Source organism: Equus asinus, chromosome 15 (assembly GCF_041296235.1).
Source record: "Equus asinus isolate D_3611 breed Donkey chromosome 15, EquAss-T2T_v2, whole genome shotgun sequence".
Taxonomy (NCBI): Eukaryota; Metazoa; Chordata; class Mammalia; order Perissodactyla; family Equidae; genus Equus; species Equus asinus.
Window position 1 is genome coordinate 4,416,242 of NC_091804.1, and position 18,220 is coordinate 4,434,461.

At 42.3% G+C, this 18,220-nt stretch overlaps 1 long non-coding RNA gene across 2 annotated transcripts in view; it reads left to right on the plus strand.

Annotated features, from left to right (window-relative positions):
* The window catches only part of LOC123277370 (uncharacterized), a 55,645-nt gene that overhangs the window by 11,251 nt on the left and 26,174 nt on the right, over positions 1-18,220 (plus strand). For both annotated transcript variants that reach the window (XR_011494429.1, XR_006514268.2), the window contains exon 2: positions 6,730-6,837. This is a non-coding gene — a long non-coding RNA (uncharacterized lncRNA). The remainder of the gene's footprint in view (positions 1-6,729; positions 6,838-18,220) is intronic.

Here is an 18,220-nt window from a genome sequence, read left to right on the forward strand (position 1 = left end):
TGGGCACTTCTTCTCCATGGATTGTCAGCTGGGCTTATTCATGTGGAATGACCAGGATGGCTTCTCATCTTCCAGGGCCTCTCTTCACATGGCCTCTTATCTTTCAGTAGCCCAGCCTGGACTTCCCCACAGCATGGCAGCTGGGCTCCAAGAAGGAAGAAGTGGAAGCTGCTAGTGCTTTTAAGGCCTGTGCCACTGGAAGTCTCAAAATGTCACTCCCATATCATTCTATTGTTTAAAACCAGTCACAAGGTCGGGTTGGAAAATAGATTCCCCTTCCTGATGGGAGGAGCTGCAAGTATGTACAGAAATGGAAGAACTGACATGGCCATATTTGGATACTGTATCATGCCTACCCATCCCTTTCCACTTATTCAAATCTCTAAGACATATTGCTACCTCATATGGGAAGCCTTTCCTATCATGCTAGCCCACTGGGGTCTTCTAGCCCTGTCTAAACTCCTAGGGTACCTCTTATTATACACACTTGTTGTTTTGTCCTTAGTCATTCACTTGTCTTGTGCCACTTTTTCTTGCTGCTTATTGTTGGCTCTTTGGGGCCAGAAAATGCAGGTTAGAGTTCAGAACACTTGCACAGTGGGAGTACACAGTGGACTTTCAATGTGCATCTGTGCAAAGACAAAGGAAGGACACAGAAGTAAGGGCTAGGTGGAGGGAGTGACCAGCATGCATATGTCCTTGGGCTAAGATCTAGATGAATCAAGCTCACTTCTAGTAGATTTATCTAGAGTCATCAACAGCTTATTCTGAAAATCAAATAGTCATGAAATCCTCCCAGCCTAAGGGAAGCTCAAGTGACACGCACATCTACATGCAGGAATGGCCATGTTTGTGACTGGAATGTATCACCTAGAAGGTGCCTGGAAGGCTTCTCCTTTTCAAACACCACCCCTCCCCCGTGATGCACTGTTCCCTTGTGTCAAGCATTGCCCTCTCTGAAAGTGCAAGTACTACCTCTTGGAGATGGAATAGGAAGTGGAGGGGAGATGTGGAAATCTGAATCTCTAATGTCTTAGTGCAAAATTAACTGATAAGAGCAGTGTTTATTTTTCTCTCATAGAAGAAACTGGGGCAGCATGAATGTGCTGGAAGTTTAGAGACCACTGATACCAAAGGAAGGAGGACTGAAGAGGAAGGATATCTGTCATCTCCCTTCGTGTCAGAAAGGCCAGTTGTCCAGGAGACATTCTGAACAATGCATTATCCTGGGCATTAGAAAGTGGGCAGCATTCTCAAGGACAGCAGAGAAAAATGGAAACATAAGCCAAAGGAAGATTCCAAAACTTATGGGCACGTTTGTATGGGTTTACAGTCAGAGGATGGACATCCCTCCAGTCTCTGGGATCCAGTCTTCTACTTTGTCACTGTGTCTTTGGTCACTAGGTTTCCAAAGGCAGAGTACACCTGTGGACAGACTGGCCCATGGTGTCCACAGGAAGTGGAATAAGCATCATTGTTGTGTGTAGTAGAAGCAGCCTAAGGAGATCAGCAGGAAACTGGATGAGTCTAAGTGCTGAAGATTGACAAGACTTCCTCTGTTGCTCCTAGTGACTGGTGGGGACACTTCTATAGCTCCCTGAGCATGCAACCCCCACCCCACTTTTTTATTAAATGTCCTGAATTGCTCTTTTGGATCAAAACTTTCTTTATTATGTCAATCAAAGAAGGCTTGCTTCAGCCCACCTCATGGCTAAGGATATCGGATGTGTAAAAGATGACAGTTTTAACACGTTATCGTGACTGGCAACTTTTTGTGCACTGATGTTGGCTAGCATGCCGAAAATGTGCTTATTGGATTCTTGGAAATTTGTAATGGATGCTGGCTCTAGAAGAGGCAGAACAGAGCATAGATTCTACCATGGGTCATGCCTGTGTTTAAATTTTGCCTCTGTCACTAGCCTTGTGACCTTGAGCACATTTGAAAATTCTATTAGATGTGTGAAAAGGTTTCCTCATCTGGAAAGTAGGAATAATAATACCTAAGTCATAGGGTTGTTGTGAGTAATAAATAAGTAAATGTTTGCTAAGTTTCTAGAAGTTCCTTGGCACAAAGTTGTATATAATAAATGACTTTAAAAACAAGTTTTGTTTTTTTTGTTACTTACCGTCTGATGATTTCACCACACCACTGTGCTGGCAGGGAGTGTGTATGCATTTTCCATTAACCATCAGAAAATAAACATAGGCATGTATGATTCCTAAAGGTAGGGAAGAAATCCAGAGGATCTAGGATTTCTGTCCATCCTGTTAATTGAAAAGAATATTTTGGCACCAGTTTGGGGATTCATAAAGAAGATAAGATGTTCAAGCCATAACAGAAAGGAATTCTTTTTTTGTGGTTGAAATAACAGATGAACTGGGTGCAAAAATTGGCAGAAGTCCTTCCTAGAACATTCAACCTCCAACTGCCCGTTGACTGGGCATTCCCACTGCTTCATTATTACAAATTCTTCTAAGTGTGTAAAGAAAGCCCCTTTCCTTTTGGATGACCCCTGGTTATTGAGAGTCATCCTTTTCCTCAGTCTGTGAATCCCAACCACATTCCACATTGAGACTTGCTCCTCAGAAGGGGAACTTTGGTGAGCAGTCACGCTTGTTCCGTCTTTATCCCCTGACCAAACTTCCCACGTGCAATCATATCTCCAAAAAAAAAAAAAAAGAAAATAGAGAAAAAGTAAGAGTGTAAGAGTAATCCTTGCCGTCATCTTCTTCTCTTCCAAAGGCTTTCTGTAGGTTGATGACACTGCAGAATTTGCAGTGTTCTCAAGCACTTGGTGGAGCAAACATCTCTCCATTGACTCTTTAATTGAGCTGAAGCACCCCATGAGGGGTCTTTATGTGGCCATTTGTCAGGAAGCCAGGACCCAGAGATTTTGGAAAGAACAAAAGGAATTTGATAATTTTACAAAACTCCTCTCCAAAAAATTGGAAATAGGAAAAAAATGCCTGGAGAAAATTAATTTGAAGATAGATACCAGACATATCTGAGAAATTGCTGGAAATGAATGTACTTACAGATGTCACCTTTCTGAAGGCAGGTAGATTCTTGAGTTTTATTTCACTCATAGTTTGTGCCCATTGCCGAGGATGTATTCTTCCAGGAAAAATAAAGGCAAATTTCTTGGCGTTTGCTTAGCTATATCTCTCACTGGAAAACCCATTAGAGAGCCATTCCTGAGGGCAATTGGAGATGCAGATGAAATGGCCCCCCATTTAGTATTTGGTTGAGATGGCCCAAACGTTTGGCAGTCATTAAACCTCCTTCAGGCAATATTCATGAAAATAAACCGAAGCTGTCAATACGCAACATCGTTAAAGTTATGTCAGTAGTCACCATTGGAGGGGAATGGAAATCAGGTTTGCATTGCAGAATGCACTTTGTTCAAAACTATGGTTTCATTTCCACTTTTTGGGGAGCGGAGAGAGGTCGCACAATCTCTTTACTGAGTTTTTAATCGAGTTGCTATTCCACTCTTTCTTTTATGGAGCCATAGAAGTGTCTGTAACGAAAGATTAAAATGGTCCTGTGCAGTGTTTTGCAATGGCTATGCCCAAATAAAATATGACAGCTCTCTCATAGGGCCTATATGTAAGCAGAGGGAGCTCACTAACAAGCCATATTATGCTTTCTGCCATGCATACTGATTGCAAATTGTGTGGGTTCTCCTGGATGCCATAAAAAAAAAAAGGTGTGTGTGTGTGTGTGCTTAAGAGAGAGAGAGAGAGAGGGAGAGAATTTCTTTCTCCCAGCTGGTTATGAACCTTATGCATAACAAGCAATGGAGAAATGAAGCTCAGATTTCCTGTAGCAGAGGACACACGCACACACACATACACACACTTACACACTGACAGGCTAATGGCTACTTTCCCAAAGAGTGGTTAGAAAGAAGTAGTAAATGGGACTGTGTTGATGCTGGGAGAAGACCCGGGCAAAGATCAAGATACCCAGCAACATATCGGATAACACATAATTGGCAGGTCACAGCCAAATGAGTGTAGTCATGCATCGCCGGGCAGGCCTTTGCCTGTGATAAAGACACTTGTAAACAATTCAGTCCCAGAACATGGCAATAATATGTTGATCCGGTGTGTAATGAGGTGTCCCTGGAATCAATAAGCAGTCCTGGAGAGCAGGGAGCAAGGGCAGTGGCTGTCTTTTTGATGACCTTTCCTCACCACCAAGGACCCCATCTCCCCTGAAGAGGACTTTTCTCATTTTGCAGCCAGCTCCGAGTGTCAGAACTTCCATTCGCAGCCAGCAAATGAACAGCCAGGCCCTGCATGCTAATGAAGTCCAGGCTATTTTGCACCTTTTCATCCGCACATTATGCTCTTGACTCTGGAGAAGGTGGGAATTAGGCCGGACCCTGGTGTCAGACTGCCTGATGGCTCGGCTCCGGAAAACTGGTAATTGAAGCTGATGACTGATGCGAGGGAGGCCTGAATTTGGAAATAAACAGTTTCAAGCACTGCATGTCATTTCTAGAGAGACTGCTGAGAGAATGGAAATGAGCTCCGTTTCTTGAATCTAATGCAGTTTCTCAGCAGGAAAAACACCGTCTTTTAGACAACAATGCCAGTCATTAAGATTTAAATGTTCTGGCGATAATAGAAGAACTGGCCTCCCTGTTCACAAACAGCACTTATGTAAATGTCTTTCAACACCCAGATCTACATTTAATCCACGCCCAGGAAGATAACTGTGTCGGCAAGCGGAACCAAATGCAATTCCTAGTCTATAAATATCATTCATAAGAAGAGAGAGGAAAACAGTAAAATTGTTTGCCAACATGTCACACAGGATTGCCTGTCAATGCCAGCAACAACGACAACTCCCTGTTGAAACAATGAAAGGACATTCGGAAGTCTACAATAAAACACCCCGAAGCCACACTTTTACTGGTTATTTTTGCACTGCTGTATTTCATTCCAAATAATATACCATCCTGGCCTTTTATGTGGAAATGGCACGAATATTCCCTACCTTCCATGCAGAATCTACATTTGGATGGTGAATCTGTGTGTTTAGTGTTGCAACAGAAGCCCAAATCTGAACCCATTCGCTTATAATCTTTTAAAAGAAGTCCTTCCATCGTGTATTTATTTCATCTTCTCTTAATGTTAGTTACTAGGTTGCCAGAAAACCCCAGACCAAACGCGACAAATGGTTTTTAGTCTTTTCTCCCCAATCTGCTGTGATTAATTGGACTTTGTGTTACTGTATGCAAAAAGAAGGGCTTGTCACCCACACACAGCCTTTTGTGTTTTAAGAGGCTTTAAAATCGTTTTTACTAGACATCCCTCCAGCCCAGTTCTTCCTGTGCAGGTGAAACACCTTCAGGGAGAAAATTACAAGCCCGGAGAAGAGGAGAACAAGGCCAGTGGTATTTATCATGGCAGGCCGGAGTGATTCATGAATAACCATCGGTTTGCTCTTTTCTCGCTTCTCTGCCCTACTAGAAGTGAGATTTCGATATTTTGGGCCTTTTTCAATTTAATGGTGACATACAGGATTCTCACAGGGAGTCTTTGGTTTGTTAGCGACATCAAGGATATCAGTACAACTTGAAAGAAACCGAAGGCAGCTGGGGTGTTATTGTCACTTCAGTTTAAAGGTAGCAAACCTATCTCGCAGAGGATCAACACTGAATTATTTCAACATTTCAAAAATATAGATAAGCAATGCATTTCTAATAGCGTGGATACTGTGGATACTGGATAGGGCAATGAATATTCAGCAATCTTTTGCATGAAATATATGAAACTCAATGAGAAATAGGTTAAGTCTTAAACACACACACACACACACACAGGCACACCTACCCCTCATTGTGACAATGTTGCTCCATTCTGACATTATTCCTGTCTCGTGGGGTCTCCCATGACATAATGGCTAAAAAAGAGGGAGAAAATTGGGGTCACTAAAATGCAATAATGATAACCGCAGGCTCTGTGTGCATGAAGTCCATGTACACCGGGAATTCAATATTTGTATAGTGTGTCCAGAGCAGTGCTGCTTTCTTTGAAAAGCTTTTATGTGTATTTTCTCACTGGCCTCTCATGGCAATCCTATGGCACAAAAGTCTGTTTTATTAACATGTAAGAAAAGGGAGGCGAGAGAAATCATGTGATTTTTCTAAGGTCACACAGCAAATACAGTGGTAAAGCCAGAGTCGGAACTTTCTGTTGTAAACGTTTGCCATGGTGCTCTCTTCTATAAATCCCTGTTCCCCTGTGTAGATACTTTCGATAAAGAAATGTAGTCAGTACTAGGCTATTTCTACTTTCATCCTTCACAAGCACTATCTCTTCTGTTGCTGTTATGAGGTTGAAATTGTTCTGACTTGGAAGCAGGATGTGCAACTCCAACTGTCCTGGGGAAGAATAGCCAAGAACAAGGGTTTTTCCAGTCTTCAATGGTCCCTGGCGGTGACTACTATGGTAATAGCATCCTTTTTGTGTTGAGAGCGTTGCCTGGATAAGAAGCAGTGATTCAGTGTAGTTTAAGGGTTAAGAACCTGGGCTTGGCTTTGGTTCAAATCTTGCATCTGTCACTGTATCAGCAATAGCAGAAAAGGAGAGTGGGCCATTTCTTGCTCATGTACTGGGAGTTCCAGAAGCAGGCAGTCTAGCCTGGAATAGAACAGGCCCCATGATGCTATCAATGTCCCAGGTTCTTTTGTTTTTCTATTCTACCTTTTTTAGAACACTGATTCCACCTCCAGATCGCCTCATGGGCATGTCATGGCTGTGCAGTTTCAGCAGTCTCATCTGAAGGGGGGAAGAAGAGAGGAGGGCCCCGCAAAGAGCCAGGTGAGTCGCTGTCCATTCAAGGAGCTTGCGGGAAGCAGCTCCACCCCTCAACGTGTGTCTACAGCTCATTGGGAAAGACTTTCACATGGCTGTTTCTACCTACAAAGAAGGCTGGGAGGAGAAAACTTGAAGCTGACATGTCACTGCTCCCTCCGTCGTCTGACTTCTCGTACTAAGGAAGAAAAGAACAGACATTGTGTAATTAATTGAAGGAAGAGTTTGCTGCCACAAAGACTGACTAGATGTGTGAATCCCAGCTAGTTATCTAACTTCTTTAAGTCTCAGTTTACTCATCTGTCACATGGGAAAAGATAGTAGCCCCTTCCTCCCTACGATACCAGGGTTGTGAGAATAAAATGAGGTGTTTCACGCGAAGTGCCCATTTCAGTCTCCGGCACAGAAACGTTAAGATACTGTGATCTAAAATGAGGTATGAAAATATGCTCAGCCTTAACTAAAGATCAGGGAAGTGCAAATTAAAACTCCAAACGGATGTCATTCTTCTCTCCTTTCCAATTGACAAAAATTAAAATAAATAATAATGTGTGAGGGACAAGTTCTCAGGGACGTAAGCACTCTCCTAAACCACCAGTGAGATAACTGGGATGGTGTTTTTGGAGGGCAATTTGGCAGCAACCTTTCTCCTTGGAATCCATCCTAGGGAAATATTTGCGTAAATGTATAAAATGACCTGTCTGACAAGAGTCACTGAAACACTGCTTGTAATAGGAAAAAGCCCCAAACAACAAAAACTGCACATATCCAAATGAGGAATGTTTAATTAAACTGTAGTACATCCATGCCATGGCTTATTATGCAGAAGATTAGAAGAATGAGGAAGATCTGTGTGTACGCAGAGATAAGGAAAGAAAGAAGGGAAGAAATATTAAGAACTTGTTAAGTGAAAACAACAAGCTGCAGAATGACATGTAGGATATGATGTCATATATTTAACTCATACTTCACACGGTACTCTAAATCATTCTTTCTCTCTCTGTCTCTGTCTGTCTCTGTGTATATGCACACACATAGAGAATTCCAGATTTAAAAAAAAAAATCACCTTTTGGTTAAGTATATATATATATACTTCCAGCATCTGCCCAAAATTTTAATCATGATGTTGAGCAGGGCTTGTCCCACCAATCCACCAGGTTCTGACAGCAAAGGGAATTTGTTCAGAGACGGATCCCAGCTCAAGTCCGTGCAATCCTTATTCTCAGGATTTTTGCCAGTATTCATCTTTTGGTTGAAAAAAATATATATATATAGATTGATGTAGATACTTGTAATTGTATAGCTAATGCTCTAGAAAGAAATACACCCAATAGATAATGATCACCTCTGGACTCAGAGCAGGGGAATGGTCAAAGAAACTTTATTTTTGGCCTCATCTGTAATGATTTATCTGAATGATTTTTTTTTTTTAAGATTGGCACCTGAGCTAACATCTGTTGCCAATCTTCCTTATTTTTTCTTCTTCTCTCCAAACCCTACCAGTACATAGTTGTATATTCTAGTTGTAGGCCCTTCTGGCTCTGTTACGTGGGGTGCCACCTCAGCATGGCTTGATGATTGGTGCTGGTTCTGCACTCAGGATCTGAACCGGTGAAACCCTGGGCAGCTGAAGCGGAGCATGCAAACTTCAGCACTCAGCCATGGGGACGGCCCCCTAAATGATATTTTAAATGTACGCTTTTATTGCAATATTGTTAGGAGGCAATTCTCCGCGAGTCTCATTTTATATTGCATGTTTTGTGAGCAAAGGCACTGACAACTTTTCTTCCAGACTATCTGTTCAAGGATGTTTGTACAGCAATCAGCTTTACAAGACAGAGAAAGAGTCTCCTTCTGAGGCAAGGGCAGGTCTGTTTGCTGTCCAGTATAATAAAGATAATGACCCCCTACAGCACCAAGTTTGAGCAGTATTTGCTTGCAGCCCCTTTAAAAGACTGAGATTTCCTAAGCTCAGGGCTCTTCAGGTCTGATGCAGACCCCGTGTGTGTGCAGCATCCACCTGGGCCCACCTTCATGTCACCCCCGTGGTACTTGAGAGTCAAAGGGAACTGACGCCAACGTGAAGCTCATGTTTGCTGTGAATAATAAAGTCCTTTGTCTCTGATCCAGGAGTCTCCTGGATTCTGCCAGCACCCATGAGATTGTGGCAGGCTAAACTCTCAGCCCATTCAGAGTACTCATAAATATAACGTAGGTATTGAAAAGAAAACCTATAAGTGTATAGTTTGAAGAATTTTCACACAGTTGACCCACTCATGTAACCAGCACGACATCCAGAAAAAGAACATTACCAGTGTCACAGAAATCTCAGTGATGTCTCCCTTAGTCGATAGCCCCCCAAGGGTAACACACTCCTATCTAACAGCATGGATTACTTTTGTCTTTTTTTGTTGTTGTTGAGGAAGATTCACCCTGAGCTAACACCTGTTGCCAATCTTCCTCTTTTTTGCCTGAGGAAGATTTACCCTGAGCTAACATGTGTGCCAATCTTCCTATATTTTGTATGGAGGTCACTACCATCGCATGGCTAATGAGTGGTGTAGGTCCATGCCTGAACCTGCAAATCTGGGCCACCAAAGCAGAGTGTGCCAAACTTAACCACTATGCCATTGGGCCAGCTCCCTAGTTTGGCCATTTTTGAACTTTACATCAATTGAACCATACAATTTGTACTCTTTTGTGTTTGGATTCTTTCTTGCAACATTACGTTTATAAGATTCATCCATATCATTACGGATAGTTGTAGGTCATCATAATCATTGCTGTGTCAATAAGCCATAATCTATATATCCTACTGTTGATGGACGTTGCACTATTTCAGGTATTTTACTATGAAATTCTTTCCTTTCTCCCCCCAGTTTTATTGAGCTGTAACTGCATACATCACTGTATAAGTTTAAGGTATATAGCATAATGGTTTGACTTACACATATTGTGAAGTGATTATGCAGTAAGTTTAGTTAGCATCCATCATCTCATTTAGATACAACAAAGAGAAAAAGAAAAAAAGAAAGAAATGTTTTTTACTTGTGATGAGAACTCTTGAGATTTATCTTCTCAACAAATTTCATTTATATCACACAGTAGTGTTAACTATAGTCATAATATTGTACATTACATAGCTAGTACTTATTCATCTTATAACTGGAAGTTTGTACCTTTTGACCACCTTCTTTCAATTCCCCCGATTGTTTCTTTTTTAAAGGAGAGCATATTTATATATTACTTGTATGATTTAAAAACATTTTTTATTGCAGTAACATTGGTTTATAACATTATATAAATTTCAAGTGTACTTCATTATATTTTGATTCCTGTGTAGATTACATATGTTCACCACGCAAAGACTCATTACAACCCATCACCACACACGGTGCCTAATCACCCCTCTCGCCCTCCTCTCTCCCCGTTTCTCCTCCGGTAACCACCAATCCAATCTCTGTTTCTATGTGTTTGCTTGTCGTTTTTATCTTCTATTTATGAGTGAGATCATGTGGTATTTGACTTTCTCCCTCTGACTTATTTCACTTAGCATAATACCCTGAAGGTCCATCCATAGTGTCACAAATGGCCGGATTTCATTGTTGCTTATAGCTGAGTAGTGTTCCATTGTGTATCTATACCACATCTCCTTTATCCATTTGTCCCTTGATGGGCACCTAGGTTGCTTCCAAGTCTTGGCTATTGTGAATAAGGCTGCAATGAACATAGGGGTGCATGTATCTTTACGCATTCATGTTTTCATGTTCTTTGGATAAATACCCAGCAGTGAAATATCTGGATCATATGGTAGTTCTATTATTAAATTTTTGAGGTGTCTCCATACTGTTTTCCATAGCAGCTGCACTAGTTTGCGCTCCCACCAGCAGTGTATGAGAGTTCCCTTCTCTCCACATCCTCTCCAACACTTATGATTTTGTTCTAGAAATTTTCAAACATACACAGAAGTAAAAAGAATGATATAATGATCCCCTATACACCCATGGCCCAACTTTAACAAGTATCAACTTCTGACATTTTGTTATAATTACTTATAAAATTGTATTTTATATATAGTTACATTGTAATTACAATCTATTAATTGTGATTACAATTATAATTGTTACAATTTAATAATATTTAAAAAGAAATAGGCCAACTTTTTGCCCCCCTGAATTGCTTTCAAGATGAAGGCATCTCTATGATGAAAGAATAATATCAACTTGCTCTCATGGTGACCTTATTTGGTCTCATGCCTTTAAGTACCATCTATATCTGGTTGACATCCAAGTTTATTTCTCTAGTCAAAACCCCTCTGTTGAACTCCAGATTCATATATCCATCTGCCTCCTTGACATCTCTACTTGGATGTCATTTTAGGTCTGGTTCCTCAGAAGTAGACCTTAGATGAGGGTTTGTGTACAAGTGATCCATAAGGAGATACTCTTAGGAGATACTAGTAAGGTGTTGGGGGAAGCAGGACAGACAGAGAAGGTGAGGAAATCAGGCAAGGTGCAATATCAGGCAGAGTTCCAGAGAGGGTGGCTTCACCCTGACCCCACAAAGGTGCTCTGGAGTGTGAGTTATGCCTCACAATTCGTCCCAGTGCAAGAATTGGGAGCTGGGCTATTCTATTTCTGCACTCATCAGTCATTGTCCAAGGGTGGCTCTCTGCAGGGCACAAACACCCAGGCACTTCTGGCTTGGCAGCAGAGCATCAGCAGAGTCTGCTACTGAGTCCAGTAGATATCTCAAATGTAATGTGTCCAAAACTTCTGACACTCCTCCCCCAACTCCCATCTCCAAAGTACGTCCTTCCAGTACTTACACAAAACCCCTTGGCATCACCCATGTCTCCCCTCTTTCTGTCACATCTCTGTCAACACATTAGGGAATAGGTTGGCTCTACCTTTAAAATGTATCTAGAATATTCTCATCCCCTCCACTGCCACCTCGCTGAGCCACCATCCTATCTCACTTGAATTACTGTCAGAGTTTCCCAGTTTGTCTCCAGGCATCTACGCTTCTACCCGCCCCGGATCAGTGTCTTCTCAGGAAAGCAGCAAGGGAAGTCCTTTTAAAATGGAAGTGATCATGTTAGTCCTCTGAACAAAAGCTTTCCATGCCTCTCCATTTCCCTCAGAGTAAAGTCAAGTTCCTTACACAATGGCCGACAAGGCCATGCTCAGTTCCCTGCCTCCCACCTGTTTACCTCTTGACCTCTTCTCCTCCTACACACCCTGTCGATCACCCCCTCCAGCTGCACTGGTCTCCTTGCTGTCTGCTGAGCACACCAGGTCTGAGTCTGTCAATCCCTCTGTCTGGAGTATTTTTCTCCAGATAATTGCGGAGCTCCCTCCCTCACCTCCTGCAAGTCTGTTCAGTGTCGCCTTCTCAAGGAGGTCTAACTGGACAGCACTATTCAAAATGGCGACTATTCTCCCTGTCCCTTATCTCTGTTTCCTTGCTCTTTTTTTTTCATAGCATACCATATACTTTACTCCCTTAATGTGTGTATTGTTTACTATCTGTCTGCTCCCACTAGAAGGTAAGCTCTGTGAGGACAGGAATTCCTGTGTGTTTAGTTCGCTGAGGTACACCAAGCTCCTGGAATAGTTTAGATACACAGCATATGCTCAAGAAGTCTTTGCTGAATGAATGATCTTCTGTAAATCTCAATTTATTGATACTATCTCAAAGGAATTTTCTTAGATTCAAGACCAGCTGTCTTTTAAGTTGTACCCCTGCAGTGTCCAGTCAATGGCTGTAGACTGCCCCCAGGGGCAGGCAGCTCCCTTCAGCTGAGGACTGTTTCTGGGAAGAGACTCAACAGTGAGTCCTAAGTAGGCAACTGCCGTGCAACCTGCAGTGAGTGCCTTAGCCCTGCAGGGGGACTCTGGCCAGTCCCACAGCGTCCACCACAGATGTCCCTGTGCCTCTCAGGTGCACTTGCTGCATGTCAATTCACCCCTTCAGGATTCTCCTGTTTTTTTCCGGGGGAAATGTAACTAGGAGAGGAAGGTTAGTGGGATGAACCTGGTGCTGCAGCTGTGTTGGGGCCGCAGTTGGTACTCATCTTCTCCCTCCCCTGCTAGCTGTTCTTGAGTTCCCTCAGTCTCAGCCTCTCCTGGCCTAGGTGGCTTACCTGTTAGGATGACCCAGGGGGAGTCATCCTTAAGGAGTCTGAGCCTCTGGTCTCCTTGCTCTTTGTAGACTGTGGCTCCTGCACTTGTCTATTTACCATCAAAACGGGTCAGGGGAAGGCCAAGAGGCACCCACCTGGGTGCCACACACCCAGGTTCCTCCTTGCTTCCATTGTGTAACAGCAGCCTTACCTCTTCCTAGTGATCAGGGTCAATTACCCTGCCAGGATGGGGACTTCGCTCCTGGCTTTCTGGTCTCTTGGCATGAGGAGCCCAAAGTTGGCATTCATCACTTAGGGTTTAATGGGTCTCTTGCATACCCTGGAGGAAGTGTTCCTCTTCTTGGGAACTAGGATGTCTAGAACCACAGAAACTAGAATTGCAGAGATAGGAAGTGCAGATTCTTCAATAAATCACTGGAAGTGATGGTGTATAGGGCCACTTCCACGCTCACTCCTTGGTTCCCAGACCTATTTATTTCACCTACTGTGAACTCAGTACCACATAATGGTCACTGATTTATGGTATGTGCCACATTCTGGAGGATAAAGGTCCATCCTTGCACGATATTGTATCTCAGCTGGCACATTGGCTATGCCTTGTATGGGTCGTTTAACTAGTCTATCAGGCTGGAAGTTTCTTTGTGGTGTTGAATGCAGTAGAACTAGAAGACCCCCATGGACACGAGACCACTGGTGGACCATCTTTGCTATAAAGTAGGCCCTTCAGTCCAATGTGACATAATGTGGGACCTTGTGTTGGTGGATCCATGACTCTGTAAGCTCTCTAAGCAGGGTGCTGACTGAGACTCTGAGGGCAGGGCAGGCAAACTCATTCTTGGAATAGATATTGACTCCAGTCAAGAGGAATGGCCATTCCTTCCAGGGTGGAAGGGGTCCAGTGTAATTAACCTTCTATCAAGTGAGTGATAGGTACCTTGAGGGATGGTACCATAATAGGACCATCGGTTCCTGTGTTTGGCATATTGGACATTCTGTAGCAGCATTAGCCATGGTGAGTGAGAGCTCATGCTGTCGGGCCCATGCTTGACCCCCATACTGCCATCATGCCCAGTTAGTTCATACACATATTTTGCCGGCACTGAGATAGCTGATGATAGGGGAGGGCTGAATCATTTTCTCTACTTGATTTTTTAGTGTCTTTTCTGTGGTGTCCTTAACATGAGATATGAAAATCCTTATACTTCATACTCACTTCATTTTGTCCATCCACATGCTTCAATCTCAGAATTCTTTGTTCCTCGTCTTCTTATTTCGCTCCTTTTGGGCCCTTGATCTACCCACTAAGTCATTTGCCACTGCCTGTGAGTTTTTATGCAGTCTTCCCTTGGGCCACTTCTCTTTCCACATAAAGTGGATGATCCTTTGCACCGCCCCAAAACTCTGCTCATTGGGAGGATTTTCCGGCTGTTAGGGCCACCCCTCAGTGGGGCCGTAGTGCAACTATTGTCCGTTTTCTGCTTCTACCCATCTACTGAATCAATCTGTGACCAAGACTGGTGTTTTTCCTTCCCTGTCAGCTGGTCATAAAGGACGCACCCGTGTGGTTCACATATTACTTTCGGGAGAGAAACTGGTGGTGGATGGCACGGATGTCCGGCCATGTGGTTATGTAATCATTTGCCCTTTCTGAACCTGCTCATGCTCCAACCTGGATCTACCACATCCATTTTGCAAGGGATTACTCTTGGGTCTGCCCTTCCTTAAGACTCTATAGGTCTAATAGAATCCAGCTTATGATGGGCTATTCTGGCTGCAGAGTCACTTGCTGCTTCATTGTCAGGTACTCAATCTTTGCCTGGGCCCAGAAGACCACTTGGAGCAATTGCTCCCCATGACCATTTTTTAAAAAATTTTGGTAAAAAACACAAACCATAAAGTTAACCATCTTAACCATTTTTAAGTGTTCAGTTCAGTGGTGTCAACTACATTTATATTGCTGTGCAACCATCACCACCGTCCATCTCCAGAACTCTTTTCATTCTGCAAAATAAAAATTCTGTACTCATTAAATAGTAGCTTCCCGTTCTCCCCTCCCCACTGTCCCTGGCAACTACCATTCTACTTTCTGTCTCTATGCATTTGACTACTCTAAGTACCTCATAAAAGTGTAATCACACAGTGTCTGTCCCTTTGTATCTGGCTTATTTCACTTAGCATAATATCCTCAAGGTTCATCCATATTGCAGCATATGTCAGAATTTCTTTCCTTTTTAAGGCTGAATGATATTCTGTTACAAGTATATTCTACATTTTGAGGATAAGTTTTTTTTTGAATGGTGTAAAATTCTGTACGGCTGATGGCCTGGACTTATTCCAGAACTCTAGGGTCTGACATTGTGATTCTTTAACTGGGACATACATAAACTCCACTGGGCATCTTTTCCTACCACATATGCCTCTGAATACCACAAGATCTGTCAGATTGTATGGCCCAAGAGGCAGGCCTGACCTGCTGCAGGACCCTTTCCTGCTCTGAGCCCCATCAAAGCTGGCAGCGTTTTGCATCACTTGGTAGATTGGTTGGGGAAGCACTCCCAAGCATTTCCCACCAGAACCTGAATAGGTTTACCAGGCATTGCATGAGATTCAGTAACTTGTTTTTTTCCTTTGGAGATGTTCCATCATGCCTCAGACCACTAAAAACTTCATTGATGGGTAGTTTCCTCAATCTTCATAGGGTTTATCTCCCATTCTCTGTTTTACCATTTCTTGCTCATTTGGTCCTATTAACTTAATGTCATCGATACCTGGACCAATGTGATGTTCTCCTGGGTATCCAACCAGTAAAAGTCTCTATGGACATAGAGTCTATGGACCTATAGTCCATTGGTCTAATGGAAGGAGAGTTTTCATAGACCTGGGAAAAGATTGCAAATGTATGCCGTTATCCATCTTGGGTAGATACAGACTGCTTCTGGTCCTCATTCCTGATGAGTATGGGAAAGAAAACATCCTCCAAATCAATGGCTACATGCCACTTACCTGAAGCAGGTCAATCTGCTGTACAGATACCACATGGAGCACAGCTATGGCTGCAGCTATGACTTTGTTCCATTTGCACTTAGTCCACGATCACTCTCCAGTGTATGTCTTGGCTTTGTAGGGCCAAATTGGTGAATTAAATGAGGAGATAATGGAGACAACTCCTCCCTCCTTCAGATCTTTAAGAGTGACCATAATTTCTGCCATTCTCCTAGACTATGACATTGTTTTTGATGCAACCTCTTGACTAAGAGCAGAGGGGGCTATTTCAGAGGGTGCCATTTGACTTGGCTTTCCCCACTGTGATAGCTCTTACATCACAGGAACCAATGTGGTGATTGTGCCAACTACAAAATATATCCATTCTATACCATTAGATAAGTCCACAGATGCAGTGGACCCACTGAGATCCTGGCCAGGACTCTACTTATACCTTCCCCAATCTAATAGGGATTCCATAATGATACTTTGGTTCCTTGGGTATCAAAGTAATGTCAGTCCCTGTGTTCAAGGGCCCTAAAAATGCTTGGGATGCAATCTCTTTTCTGGAAGGTCAGCCTTCAGAGGATCAGCTGTGGCCACAATAACCCTTCTCAAGGAAGTGTAAATTTAGGTCACAAATTCATGTTAAGGCTAGGGAGTGGGAGGATTTTCAGGGGAGGTTTTTTTCCTGCCTATTGTCCATGTTAAAACAGGTAATTTTTTTGCCTTCCACTTACATGAGGGAGATTGTCTTTTCTGATTTACTTTTACTGAAGTGTGTTTTTTTTGGGAGATGCTGTTTTATGTGAGGTGTTTCTAATTCCCCACCTTCTATGAGCCCTGCCTTCTGTTTCCATGGGCAAGTCATCAAATGAAAGTTTTTTCCTACTGGGTAGTGGCATCTGGCTTCAGGTGAGCTGATGGTTTTAATGCTTACTTATCTCTCTGGATTCCTGATTTCACGTTGTTTTGGCCCCTGAGGATTTGGGTTGTTTTCTTACCTGTGTGATATCCCTCCCAAATCAGTATGTTGAACCCTAACCCCCAGGACCCCAGAATGTGACTGTGTTTAGAAACAGGACCTTTAAAGAGGTGATTAAGGTAAAATAAAGCCTTTAGTGTGGGCCTAACCCAACCTGACTGGTGTCCTTATAAGAAGAGAAAACTTGACACACAGAGAGACACTAGGGATGTATATGCACAGAGGAAAGACCGTGCGAGGACACAGTGAGAAGGTGGCCATCTGCAAGCCAAGGAGAGAGGCCTCAAGAGCAACCAAACCTCCTGACATGGTGATCGTGGACTTCCAGCCTCCAGAAATGGAAGGCAATAAATTTCTTTTGTTTAAGCCAACCAGTCTGTGATAGTTTGCTATGGCAGCCCTAGCAAACTACTACATTGTATCTGAAAAAGATTTTTAAAAATTTATCTGAATCATTAATGACTTTGCAGCAGAATGTTATTCAGGGTAGGCAGTCAAAATAACTGCTGTTTAAGTCCATCTCCTTACATTTCTATGAATTTTCTTATAAATATTGTGAAGTTGTTGTGAATTGTATACAAGTTTATAACTATTGTCTTCTGAATGGATTCTGTCTGTTATCAGTATGGGACACATCTTTTTCTTATTTGTTTGTTTATTTATATAATTTTCTAATCATATTTGGTCTAATAATATTTCTACTGTCCCTTTCTTTCCTCCCTCCCAACCCAACCCTCCTCCCTTCCTTCCTACATTTGGATAGTATATGTTTTCATTCCCATTATTTGCAAGCTTCCTGTGTTGTTTGCTTTGGATTGTTTCTTATTATTGGAATATATTCAATTTTTGAATTCAGTTAAAAAATGCATATATTTTCAATGTTATTTAATAATCCAGATATAGATATCTATTTTTATCTGGATTATTTGTCTTTTTTATTGTTGAGTTGTAGGAGGTCTTTATATATTCTGAATACTAGACTCTTGGTTGATACATGATACATGATTTGCAAATATTTTCTTGCATTCTGTGGGTTATTGTATCATTTTTCTGACAGTATACTTTGAAGCACAAAAGTTTTTAATTTTGACAACGTTCAATGTGTGTATTTTTAATTTGACTGTTTGTGCTTTTGGTGACATTTCTAAGGAAGCTTGCCCAATCCAATGTTACACAAATTTTTTAAAAGAGTTTCATAGTTTTAACTCTTATATTTAGATCTATGATCTGTTTTGAGATAATTTTTGTATATGGTGTGAAGTAGGGCTCTAAATTC